This window comes from Tenrec ecaudatus, chromosome 6, assembly GCF_050624435.1.
Source record: "Tenrec ecaudatus isolate mTenEca1 chromosome 6, mTenEca1.hap1, whole genome shotgun sequence".
NCBI lineage: Eukaryota > Metazoa > Chordata > Mammalia > Afrosoricida > Tenrecidae > Tenrec > Tenrec ecaudatus.
In genome coordinates this window covers 70,498,915-70,512,159 of record NC_134535.1, presented here as the reverse complement: position 1 = coordinate 70,512,159, position 13,245 = coordinate 70,498,915, and the positions used below count along the sequence as shown (strand labels likewise).

Here is a 13,245-nt window from a genome sequence, read left to right as displayed (position 1 = left end):
CAGCAATAATTACAGCAGGAATTGAGAAACCACAATGTGTTACTTATTGTGAAGTTCTATCATCTGAATCTAAGAAGCTGGACAAACTAAAATGGCATTTTTATAGCAAGCATCCAAGCTTTGCTAACAAGGATACCAACTATTTCAAAAGCAAAGCTGATGGACTCCAAAAAGCCAGACTTGACACTGGTGGCAAGTACCCACAAACAAAACCTTGCAGCTGTTGAAGCTTCATATTTGGTGGCACTCATGCCTCCAGAAAAAATTTCATTTGCTTGTAATTAGAAATAGATATATCACAACATATAATTGCATATTGTTTTTGTGATTAAACACTTTGCTTTAATTATGTTCAATTTGTAACAATGAAAATACACCCTGACTCTTTCTGTACACAGAACAGCCATGGATCATGGTTCCAAGAAACATCTGAATTGCATGGCTGCATGAAAGCATTGGATGCTGGACAAACTCAAAGGGGTGTTTGCTCCTCGTCCATCCACTCATCCCCACAAACTGAGAAAATGTCTCCCCCAATCATTTTTTTAATGAAATAGACGTAAGTATGCCCTGAAAGGAGATGAGGTTTTAAAGAATTGCATGCAGCGGTTCATTAAGATTGATGTCAAAGTCGGAACTGATATAGCCTACCCTGCTGGTTTTATGGATGTCATCAGCATTGACAAGACCAGAGAGAATCTCCATCTGATCTGAAACCACGAGTTGCTTTGCTGTTCATCACATTACACCTGAGAAGGTGAAGTATAAGTTGTATAGATCTTCACGGGCACAAAAGGAATCCCTCACCTGGTGACTCATGATGCTCGAACCATCTGCTATTCTGATTCCCTCATAAAGGAGAAGGACACCATTCAGATTGATTTGGAGACTGGAAAGATGACTGATTTCATTAAGTTCCACACTGGTAATGTTTGCATGGTAACTGGAGGTGCTAACCTGGAAAGAATTGGTGTGATCACCAATAGAGAGAGACATCCAGGCTCTTTTGATGTGGTTAATGTGAAAGATGCCAATGGCAATAGCTTTACCACCCAGCTTTCCAACATTTCAATTATTGGAAAAGGCAACAAATCATGTATTTCTCTTCCCTGAGAGAAAAGTATCTGTCTCACCATTGCTGAAGAGAGAAACAATAGACTGGCCACAAACAGAGCAGTGAATGAAATGATCTGGGTGATGGAAATGGAGAGATCTCTAAAGGAATAAATAGAGCATAATTTTAAAAAAAAGAAAATAATTAGATATAGCGTCTGGGGTCTTAAAGGCTTGAAGGCAAACAAGCAGTTATCTAGCTCAGAAGCAACAAAGCCCACAGAGAAGAAGCACGTGGCCTAAGCGAATACAAGGTGTTGAATGGACCATGTAGCAGACACCAAGGAACAAAAACAATCATTGTGTGATTACCTTCCTCACATAATCGCTGAAGACGAAAGTGTGCATAAGCAAGTGTGGTGAAGAAGGGTGATGGTGCCCGGCTACTGAGAGATATAGCGTCTGGGGACTTAAAGGCTTGAAAGCAAACAAGCGGCCATCTAGCCCAGAAGCAACAAAGCCCACACGGAAGCAGCACATCAACACAGGTGATCGTGAAGGGCAGAGGAGACCAGGTCTCAAACAACAAAGGCGGTGGGTGGAGGTGGGGGGAAATCACATCACTGTGAATGAGGGGGAGTGCGTGATGGGGACCCAATGCCCATCTGTAGACAGCTGGACATCCCTTCCAGAGGGGTAGTGGGGAGGAGATGAGTCACTCAGGGTTCAGTGTAGCAACAATGAAACTCTAAACCTTCCTCTAGTTCCTGAACACTTCCTCCCCTCCCAATTATCATGACCCCAATTCTACCTTCCGGACCTGGTTATACCAGAGGATGTACAGTGGTGCAGTAGGGATCTGGAAACAGAGGGACTCTAGGACGGACAAACCCCTCAACACCCGCGGTAGGAGTGGCGACTCCAGGAGGGAAGGGGGTGTAGAAAGGGAGAACCGATTTTGGAGATCTATGTGTAACCTTCTCTCTGGGAGATGGGCAATGGGAAGGTGGGTGAGGAGAGATGCCGGGCAGTGTAAGATAAGATATAATAATTATATATAAACTGTTAAGGGACCAGGGGGAAGTGAGGAGCAGGGAGGGAAGGGGAGGGGGAAAAAAAGGGAAACTGAGCTCAGGATTCCAGGAACCCAAGTGGAAGGTGAATTTTGAGAATGACGAGTGCAACGAATGTATAAGGGTGCTTTGCTCAATTTATGTATGTATGGATTGTGATAAGAGTTGTATGAGCCCCAATAAAAAGATTTATTAATGAAAAAAATAAAATACACCCTGTGTATCAGATATTTACATTGCAATTCATAAATTACAGTTATGAAGTAGCAACGAAAATAATTTTTCTTCTTTTTTTTTTATATTTCTTCTTTTTTTCTTTTTCCTAACCCTAACCCTAACCCTAACCCTAACCCTAACCCTAGCAACGAAAATAATTTTATGCTTGGGGGGGGTCACCACAATATGAGGAACTGTATTAAGGAACGTGGCATTAGGAAGGTTTAGAACCACCTCTCTAAGGAGCATTCTGACATTACTTTTTCCAATAGAGATATGTTTGTCCTTTCAGCAGTACATGGTACTCTCAATAATCTTCTCCAGCACGACAATTCAAATGAATCTATACTTCTATGGGCCACCTTATTCAATGACCAACTTTCATATACATGTGAAGCAAGAAAGAATACCACATCTTTGGTTAGGAGCATCTTAGGCCTCAAAGTAACATCCTTACTCTTCAATACTCTAAAGAGGTCTTGTGCCGCAGATTTACTTAATGCAATGTGTCCTTTGACCCCTTGACTACTCCTTCCATGACCACTGATTGAGAATCCAAATAAGACAAAAATTTTGACAATTTTAAACCTTTCTCCATTTAGTCTGCTGTTCCCAACTGCTCCAGTTCTAAGAATTGTGGACTTCCTTACATTGAGTTGTAATCCACACTGGATACTATAATCCTTGATCTTCACACATAAGTGCATCAATTCCTGATCACTTTCAGCAAGCAAGCTTGTGTCGTCTGCATATCACAGGTTGTTAATAAGCCGTTCCAAATCCTGATCCCATACTCTTCTTCATATAATCCAGCTTCTCTGATGGTTTGCTCAGCATATACATCAAATAAGTATAGTGAAAAATACAACCCTGATGAAACCTTTTCTTATTTTACATCATGCAGTATTCCCTTGTCCTGTTGATGCAAAGATGTCTTCTTGTTCCGTGTACAAGTTTTGAAGAAGCACAATGAAGTGTTCTGGAATTCTCATTCTTCTCAGAGTTATCCAGTTTATTACGGTCCACACTTTTGATTGCTTTTGTATAATCAATGAAACAAGGCATCTTCTTTCTGGCATTCCCTGCCTGACATTGGTAATGAGATGCCTTGTTCCATGTCTACGTCTGAATCTGGTCCAAAGTTCTGGGAATTCCCTGTCAATGTGCTGCTGCACTTGTGTGTCATATCAATGATACCATTCTATAGTTTGAGCATTCTGTTGGGTCACCTTCCTTTGGAATGGGCACAGATAAGGATACCTTCCATTCAATTGGCCAAGTAACTGTTTTATCAATTTCCTGGCATAGATTTCTTCAGTGCTTTTCAGCTTTCTGAAACTTTTCTATTGTTATTCCTTCAATTCTGGAGCCTTGTTTTTGGCAAATGCATTCAGTACAGCTTGAACCTCTACCTTCAGAAGCATTGGTTCTTGCTCCTGAAATAATACTGCCAATTAGTTCTTCTGGTGCAGCGACTTTCCATCTTATCTAGATGCTACCTGCATCATTCAATATTTTTCCTATAAAATCTTTCAAAATTGCAAATCAAGGCTTACATTTATGCATGAGTTCTTTCTTTTTCAGATATGCTGAGTGTGTTCTTCATTTTTGTTTTTCTAATTCTGGGTCCTTGATCATTTCATTATAATATTTGCCTTTGTCTTCTCTAGCTTCCCTTTTAACTTTTCTATTCAGCTACTTCATCCTTTTTGTACTGGCTTTATCTACTCTAAGATTAACAGCAAGTTCCAGAGTCTCTTCCGACATCTATTTTGACTTTTTTTTCCTTTCCTGCCTTTTCAATGACCTTTTTCTCTCTGTAAAAAATGTTCTTGATGCATGCAATGCATCAAATCTGATCTTGAGATGTTCTCCAAATTCAGATGGGATGTACTCAAGGTCACATTTTCCTCCTGTGGATTTGTTTTAATTTTCTTCAGCTTTATCCTGAACTTCCATGTGGCTGATTAAAGGTCTGTTCTACATTCAGCCCCTGGTCTGGAGTTAGCTGCTGATATTGAGCTTCTCCGTCATGTTTTCCCACAGATGTAGTCATTTAGATTTCTGTGTATTCCATTTGGGGAAGTCTATGTGTATAGTTGCCTTTTATGTTGTTGAATAAAGGTATTTGCTTTAAACAAATTGTTGGTTTTGCAAAATTCCATCATACAATCTTCAGCTTCATTGCTGTCATCAAGTCCATATTTTCCAAATATTGTTCCTCCTCTGTTTCCAACTTTCATAATTCACAATGATAGACAAACAACCCCTCTCTCAGAGGGATAGACCACAGAAAAATGGGTGAAGGGAGACAGCGGTTGGTGTAAAACATGAAAAAAAATGATACATTTTCAAGGGTTCATGAGTGAGAGAGGATTGAGGAGGGAGTAAAAATGAACTGATACTAAAGGCTCCAGTAGAAAATACGTTTTGAAAATGATAAGGACAAAATATGTACAAATGTGTTTGACACAATGGATGAATGGATGCATGTGATAAGAGTTGTAAGATAAGAGTTGTAAAAAATGATTTTTTTTAAAAAGACAGTAATTCCAGTAATTGAAGTGTTGCTTGGATATTTGCCTTTGACAGAACACTGTCCGCACAGCACAGCCAGCATGCTGCCAGGAGTGCAGCCAGGGGTGAACTCCGATACAGTGGGCCCCAAAGCCACTCTGCCAATCTCATCCCCCTTCCCTGGAGGACAGCTCTCCTCACAGCCTTATACCAGGGCACCCCACAAGCCCATTATAAAAAGGAAGGAAAAAAAATTAAACTCTTTCAATTCCAAGCTGTGGTCCTTGAGTAACTTTGAATAAAAGCCACCAGAATTCTGTTCATTAGAATAGCATTAACATAACAAGATAGCCAGAACTCTAATCTCTAGAGCACAGTCTAGGATTTTCACATAACAAGGGAAAATACCTCTGGATAGCCAACCATGCCCCAAGCCAAACACTGACTACCATTTTGGGCTCCACAGAGTCTTTAAAAGGATACAAATAATGACCAGACAGCCCAGACTAATGCTCAAGATATAGATCTTCATGCTTTCCACTTCATTTTTGACCACTTCTAACTTTCCTAAATTCATACATCGCACATTCCAAGTTCCATTCATTAGAAGGTTTTTGCAGCTGTTTCTGTTTACCTTGAGTTGTGACCCATGAGTAAATGAAGGCCCCAAAGGCTCCACTCCTAAAGGCTTTACTGGACTGAAGTCACCGTGGTGAACTCCCCTCAAAGAAATCATCTTCTAGACAATCACAATTTCATTGTCCTCAGACTTGATAGGCCCATCTGCCAGCAGTTCTCCAATAATGTCTGTTTCCTTTGTTTAAACTTTTAGTATCTGAAAATGCCTAAAAGTATGCATAATATTTTCAATGACTTTTTTGATCTGATAAGAAGATCCTAGTACCCCTTTCCAAACCACTCACCCTCCACTCTCCCAGCATCGCCCCTCACACCCTTGGTCCTGAAGGTATCATCCACCCTGGATTCCCTGTGTCTCCAGCCCTCATGTGTACCAGTGTACAGCCTCTGCCCTATCCAGCCCTGCAAGGTAGAATTTGGATCATGGTAGTTGGGGGGAGGAAGCATCCAGGATCTGGGGGAAAGCTGTGTTTTCATCGGTAATACCTCGCACCCTAATTAACCCATCTCCTCTCCTAAACCCCTCTATGAGGGGATCTCTATTGGCTGACAATTGGGCCTTGGGTGGCCACTCTGCACTTCCCCCTTCATTTAATATGGTATACACACACACACACACACACACACACACACATATATATACACATGCATACACACACACGCATATATCTTTTTTTTTTTTGCATGATGCCTTATACCTGGTCCCTTTGATTACAAGGATCCACATGTGACCTCTTCCCTGGGAGAGGGACAGCAGAGAAGGGGGGGAGGGGAGACTCCGGATAGGGCAAGATATGACAAAGTAACGATGTATAAATTACCAAGGGCACATGAGGGAGGGGGGAGAGGGGAGGGAGGGGGGAAAAAAAAGAGGACCTGATGCAAAGGGCTTAAGTGGAGAGCAAATGCTTTGAGAATGACTGGGGCAGGGAATGTATGGATGTGCTTTATACAATTGATGTATGTATATGTATGAATTGTGATAAGAGTTGTATGAGCCCCTAATAAATTGTTAAAAAAAAAAAAAAAAGAAAAAGATCCTAGTCATTCTTCATTTTCTGTTCTTAGCTTTCAAACTGCTGAAACCTGTTCCCTTTGGGTGATCCTATTGGCATTTGAAATACCAGTGACAGCGCTTTCAGCATCACAGCAACCCACAAGTCACAACAGTCTGACAAACTCACAGAGAAGTTGTGGCTAAGCATGCATAGACAATAAAAAATGATGGCCACACTTTGAAAGCCAGCCCTAGTGTCACAATAAGTTAGTGTCATGTCACTAAAGGAATGAAGTGGTTAAGCCACTTCACTGGAGATATACTAGGTCCTCTGCTTCCATAAAGATTTTTGTCTTTAAAATCGTATCTTGTTGTACTACTCTGTGCTATAGAGTGGCTATGAGCTGGAATTGCCTCCATAGCATTGGGATGGCTTTGGTTATACTCTGAGTTATTTCATATATCTAGGTGTTTGTGTGTTTTTAAATAGGTCATTATCAATATAACCAGCAGTTAGTAACAGCCCAGTTGATTCTTACTGTAGGAAAATGTATGTGTTTCAGTGGCTAATTTTTATTTACTTATTTATTTATATTTAATTTTTAAGGAAGTCAACTGGTCTTTCTTCCCAGATAATTCTAGAAACATTTGAATCTCCAGTCTTCTGTCAGTAGACTAGAGTACTAGCTGCACCACCAAATGACACAAGCTATGCTCAAACTCTCTTGTTGCTAGAGTTAATGAATTAAGGGATATAGTTTGGCTTGGGTTCTTATTACACATTCAGTTATTTCCTACAACTCATTAAATAGCTAATATATTTTCATTATCTAGATTCCAGCTTTCTCTCTACAATCAGCCATTAATTTCTGGACAGTTATTTTAAAATATGGATAAATTACTACTTTTAATGCCAGTAGGAATAGTTCCTTGCCCTAGCTGCCTGCTATCCTAAAGATAATGTGTTGTCAAACACTCTTTGAAGTTAATTAAATTGCCTGATTATGACTTATCTTGAATAAAACTATCCCCAACTTGTGATATATTCTGGATTTTCACAGGCTTGAGAACTTACAAGAATCTAGGGGCAGGGCAGGGGGAATGGCCCAGGTAAATCAGAAACATCACCATTAACAATCAAATACATTTTCAAAATTAGAAAATTCTAAAATGTTTGATTGTATAGTGTTTTATGAAATAAATAAGTAAATGGTAGTATGTTCAATAAAGTATTAATGTAACACCATCCCATCCTGCATGCAAGGGCACATCTCTTTGTTCACTTGTGATAATTTAGCATATTTGAAGAGTTTCTATGACCACTGTATTTTCTGTCTGAAATTTTATCCTGATATATTTTGAGATGTGGAAACATCATCTTCCTTATCATCAACCCCTTTCACATAAAATTTTCCCACATTAGACTTGGGGTACATAATACATGTGAATTAAAAATCACTTGTCCATGATACACTGTTTTTTGTTTTGTTTGTTTTTAGTGCCAAGTTTGCTTTTTGGCTTGTTTGTTTTACTCTTTGGCTATTTTATTTATCTATCTCTCTCTCTATCTATTTATTTATTTTATACTTTAGGTATTTTAATTGTAGACTTACAATATCACTTTTGGCTCATTTATTTATAAGAATGGTATACAAATATCATATCAGTGTTGATGTTGAAATCTATTGCGCTACTCCTTGCATGCACAGGTTTACATAAAGAGGAAACTGTGAGGAACAATCTGGATTCAGAAGAATGAGGGTTATCAATTTTTAGGACAGAATAATCTTGGTTGGGGGGGGGAAGAAGATATCAGCAATATGTTTACCTGTGCTTTATAGACTACACTGGCAGTCATCTGTGTGGATTATATCCACAAATAATGAAAGACATTGTGAAAGGGGGAATTCCAGAATACTTAGTTGCTCTCATGCATAACCTGAACATAGATTGAGGCAGCAGTTCTATCAGAATACAAGCATATTTCAAGATGTAAAAATCAGGACAGGGTAGTGTCAGGTCTCTATTCTCATCATATATATTTAATCTGTAAAGTGAGGAAGTAATCTGTGAAGCTAATTATGAAGATCACAGCACCAGGATTTAAAGAAGAGTCATTAAAAACATGCAATATGCAAATAATACCACCTTGTTGCCATAAAGGTAAAGGGCTTGAAGAATTTACTGATGAAGATTTAAAACAAACTATACTCGCCAATATGAATTAAACCTTGACATAAACAAAATTGAAATCCTCACAGCAGGAACAGTAAATATCATCATGATAAATTGAAAGCAATATTGAGTCTGTCAATAATTCCATTTTACTTGGTTCCACAAACAATTCACCTGAAAGCAGTAGTAAGGAACATAAATAACACATTATACTGGAAAATATACAAAATACCTCTTAAAAGCATTAAAAAGTGAAGATATCACTTTGAGGAATAAGGTATATGTTCCAAGTCATAGTATTTTCAAGTGCCTCATATGCATTCAAAATTTGGACAATAGAGGGAGGAGTCAGATGGCATGCAGGTGGAATCATCCAACCGGCACTCTTGATCTTAGACCAAAAAATTAAGAGATAAGAAGGCCAATACTTGGAGGTTGGGTGCTAAAAATAGATTCAGTGTATTAGGTCTGGTTCAGATCTCTCCATGCTACTTTCATCCATGAAGCAATTTGAGAATTCCTTGAAAGGCTGGCTGTAAGTTCACTGCATCTGCCTACAGGCTCCACAAATCCACCACCAAGTCCAGCAGGCTTGGATCTTTCACCCTTTCCTGCACCCAAGTTTCAAGACATGGAGTGAGCATTAATCTCCCCAGACTGCTGTCTAAAAATGGGTGCATTAGCAAATGTGAAGAAAACTAATGGTGCCCAGCTATCAAAAGATATAACATTTAGGGTCTTAAAGGCTTGAAGATAAATAAGTGGCCATCTAGCTTAGAAGCAACAAAGTCTACATAGAAGAAACACACCAGCCTGTGTGATCATTAAGTGTTGATAGGATCAAGTAATAGGTATCAAAGTCCCAAAGCAAAAAGTCATATCAATGTGAATAAGGGGGAGGCAGAGTGACCCAAAATACTTGTATAGACAATTTGACATTGCCTCACAGAGGTTCACAAGGAAGGGGTGAGCCAGTCAGTGTGCAGCATAGCTCCAATGAAACATACAACTTTCCTCTAGTTCTTTAATGCTTCCTCCTCTCCCCTCTACCCCAACTGTCATGACCCCAATTCTACCTTACAAATACAAGCATGTACACTGGTACAGATAAGAGCTGGAAGCACAGGGAATGAGGACAGGTAAACCCCTTAGGACCAATAAAGAAAGTAGTGATAGTAGGAGGCTAAGAGGAATGGGGGTGGGGTCAGGTGGGGAACCAATCACAAACACAGCAAACACAAAAGGTATGAGAAGACAGCAATGGTAATTCTGAATATCAATGACCTCATCTCGCCCATTAAAGGAAACAGTTAGCAGACTCGCCCAGAAAATATCACCAAGCAATCTATTGCATGAAAGAGACATATCTTAAGCTCACAGACAAAAATAGAATAAGTATAAAAGGCTGGCAGAAAATATACCAGGGAAATGGTAACTTGGGGTGCAATCCTAATCTCCAACAAATTTGACTTCAAGGTGCAAACCACAATGCAAGACAAGAAGGGGCACTATATGGAATCCATAATAATATATACATACCTAAAGAAAGGCCCATGAAATTTGTCAAACTATTGAAAAGATGAAAAAAGAAATCACAGATACAAAAATCATAGTACGTGACTTTAATACACAACTAACAGAGAAAGATAGATCTCTGGGTAAGAAGCTCAGTAAGGAGGATACAGAGCTAAACAGTACAATTAGACACTTGGACCTGTTAGACATTTATAGAGCTTGCTATCCAAATGCAAAAATAATCACATTATTTTCAGGTGCACATTGTTCATTTTCAAAAATAGACCAAATGCTGTGGCACAAGTGGGATCTGACTAAATTCATACACAGACTATGCAGACATACTTCTCAGATCACCATGCCATAAAGCTGAAGTTCAACAGAAGGATGACCAGAAAAACAAAGGCACATGGTTGGAGGAAGGATAATAGTCTTCTGCCACACAAATGGGTACTGGCCCAGATTAGAGAAGAAATTAGAAAGTTTCTATCAGAAAACCTCCAGCAACTAGAACAGAATCAATAGAACAACCCCTTCAATAGCAAAAAAAAAGGAATAACAAAATATGAGGGCACAGTTAAATGAGTAGAAGAAAACAGAATAATGTAAAAAAAAATCAGTGCAGCAAAAAACTGGTTCTTTGAAATGATCAACAGAATCAACAGACTGCTGGCAAGCCTAGCCAAGGAAAGAGCAAACAGCAATAGCCAGATTAGGGATGGAGCCAGGCATATCACAATTGACTCCAAGATTAAACGCACTATGAAAATCTGTATCCTAATGAATCTAACTACTTTGAAGTTATGAACAAATACATGGATCAATAATCCCTCCCTAGATTATTCAAGAGAGAGGTCAAGATCCTCAACAGATCACTAGCAAAGAAGTAATATATATTGTTATCATGAATCTACAAATGAATAAAGCTCCCAGACCAGATGATATCTCAGGAGAACTCTACAAGCATTTAGACAAGATCTGACACTGATCCTCCACACATTATTCCAGAGCATGAAAAGGATGGCAAAGTCCCAAACTCCTTCTACAAAGCCAGTATAACGTTGATACCCAAACAGGGCAAGGTTCCCATAGAAATAGAGAACTACAGACAGATGTGTCTAATGACATGCAAAAATTCTTAACCAAACATTGGCCAATAAAATATAAAAGTATATAAAACATATCATCCATCATCGTCAGGTGGCATTCATTTCTGAGATGCAGAGATGATTTAGCATTGAAATGTCCATCACCATTATTCACAACATTGGAAAGAAAAAATATAAGAATCACAGAATAATATCAATAGATGCAGAAAAAGATTTTGACAACATCCAACACCGATTCCTAATTCAGACACTCAAGAAGATAGGAATGGAAGGAAAATTCCTCAAGTTTATACAAGCTATCTATGAAACGCCAACAGGCAACATCATAGTCAATGGAGAAAAGATGAAAACAATCCTACTGGAAAAAGGGAACACGGAAGGATGTCCCTTGTCCCCATTTCTATTCATCATTGTACTGGTCCTATCTAACATAAGGCAGTAGAAGGACATTAAAGGTATCTGTTTGGGAGAGGAGGGGGTAAAACTATTGTTATTTGCAGATGACATGATTCCAGACATTAAAAATTTCTAAAGCTCCACAACAGGAGTACTGGCAGTGATAGAGGAATACAGAAGAGTGGCGGGATACAAGATCAACAAGCTGAAGTCTATTTACAAGCCGTGTTTCTATTTACATCAGACAAGGTCATAGAAGAGGAGATCGAGAAGGCAGTACTTTTCACAAACAAATTGAAATATCTAGGATATATTTAAGCAAAACTCCAAAGAATTATACCAGGAAAACTACAGGATCCTACTACAGGAAACCAAAAGCAACCTCCACAAATGGAAGAATATCCCATGCTAATGGATTGGAAGAGCCAATGTAGTAAAGATGTCAATCTTACCCAAGGCACTATGTAAATTTAATGCTATCCTGATTCAAACATCCACAACCTTCTTCAAAGAATTGGAAAAACTGACCACCAATTTCATAGCAGAGATCTCCTCAAAAGAAGAGAGGGAAAAAAGAAGGAATTAGCAGAGATCTCCTCAAAAAGAAATTGTAGGACTCACTTTACCTGACTTTAACACCTACTACACAGCCATAGTGGTCAAAACAGCTTGATACTGATATAATGACAGATATTCAGACCAACAGAAAACCCAGAAATAAAACCATCAGCATATAGACAAATGATCTTCTAGTGGGCCCAAAAAGCATCAAGAGGGATGTGATTGGTCTCATTAACAAGTGGTGTTGGGAACAATGGATATACACCTGTAGAAAAATGAAACAGGAAGCTACCTTGCCCCATACAGAAGAACAAATTCAAGGTGGATCACTGACCAAAAAACAAACCCCAAACTATCAGGACCAGCCACGAAGCATCAGGACAATCCTAAGAACCTTGGCTTAGGGAATACATCGGCTAACTGCAATAGGGAAGTGTACACACACAGATGAACCTGAAATCGACAAGGGTATATTAAGGATAAAACACCTGTGTGCATTGAACATCGCCAAGGGAGTAGGAGGAGAACCCACAGACTAGGAGAGGATTTTTAGCAATGACGCAAAAGACAAAGGGCTTATTACTAAAATTGACAATACCCTCCTACACTGCAAAAAGAAGAAAATAGTTAACCCTCGAGGAAGTGAGAAAAAGACTTAAAATGAAGTTTCACTAGGGAGGAGACCGTAATGGTCAATAAACATATGAGAAAATGCTCCCGATCATTAGGCATGAGAGAAGTACAGATGAGAACAACTATGAGATACTAGCTAACACCATTGAGGATAGCCCAGATCAGAATATCAGAGAGCAACACATGTTGGAGGGAATGTGATGATATAGGGCACCAATGCTGGTGGTCATGTGGGTACATGAAAAGTGATCTGGTGATATTTAAAGAAAATGGAAGTTGAATTACTTTATGGGCCAGTTGTCCCTCTACTGGGCGTATACTCAGTAGAGGTAAATTATAGACCAAGAGCAGTCATGTGCAC

At 39.1% G+C, this 13,245-nt stretch overlaps 1 pseudogene; it reads left to right on the top strand.

The window, feature by feature from the left end:
• Positions 1 to 405: 405 nt before the first annotated feature.
• Positions 406 to 1,227, top strand: LOC142451437 (small ribosomal subunit protein eS4, X isoform-like; annotated as a pseudogene).
• Positions 1,228 to 13,245: the final 12,018 nt, after the last annotated feature.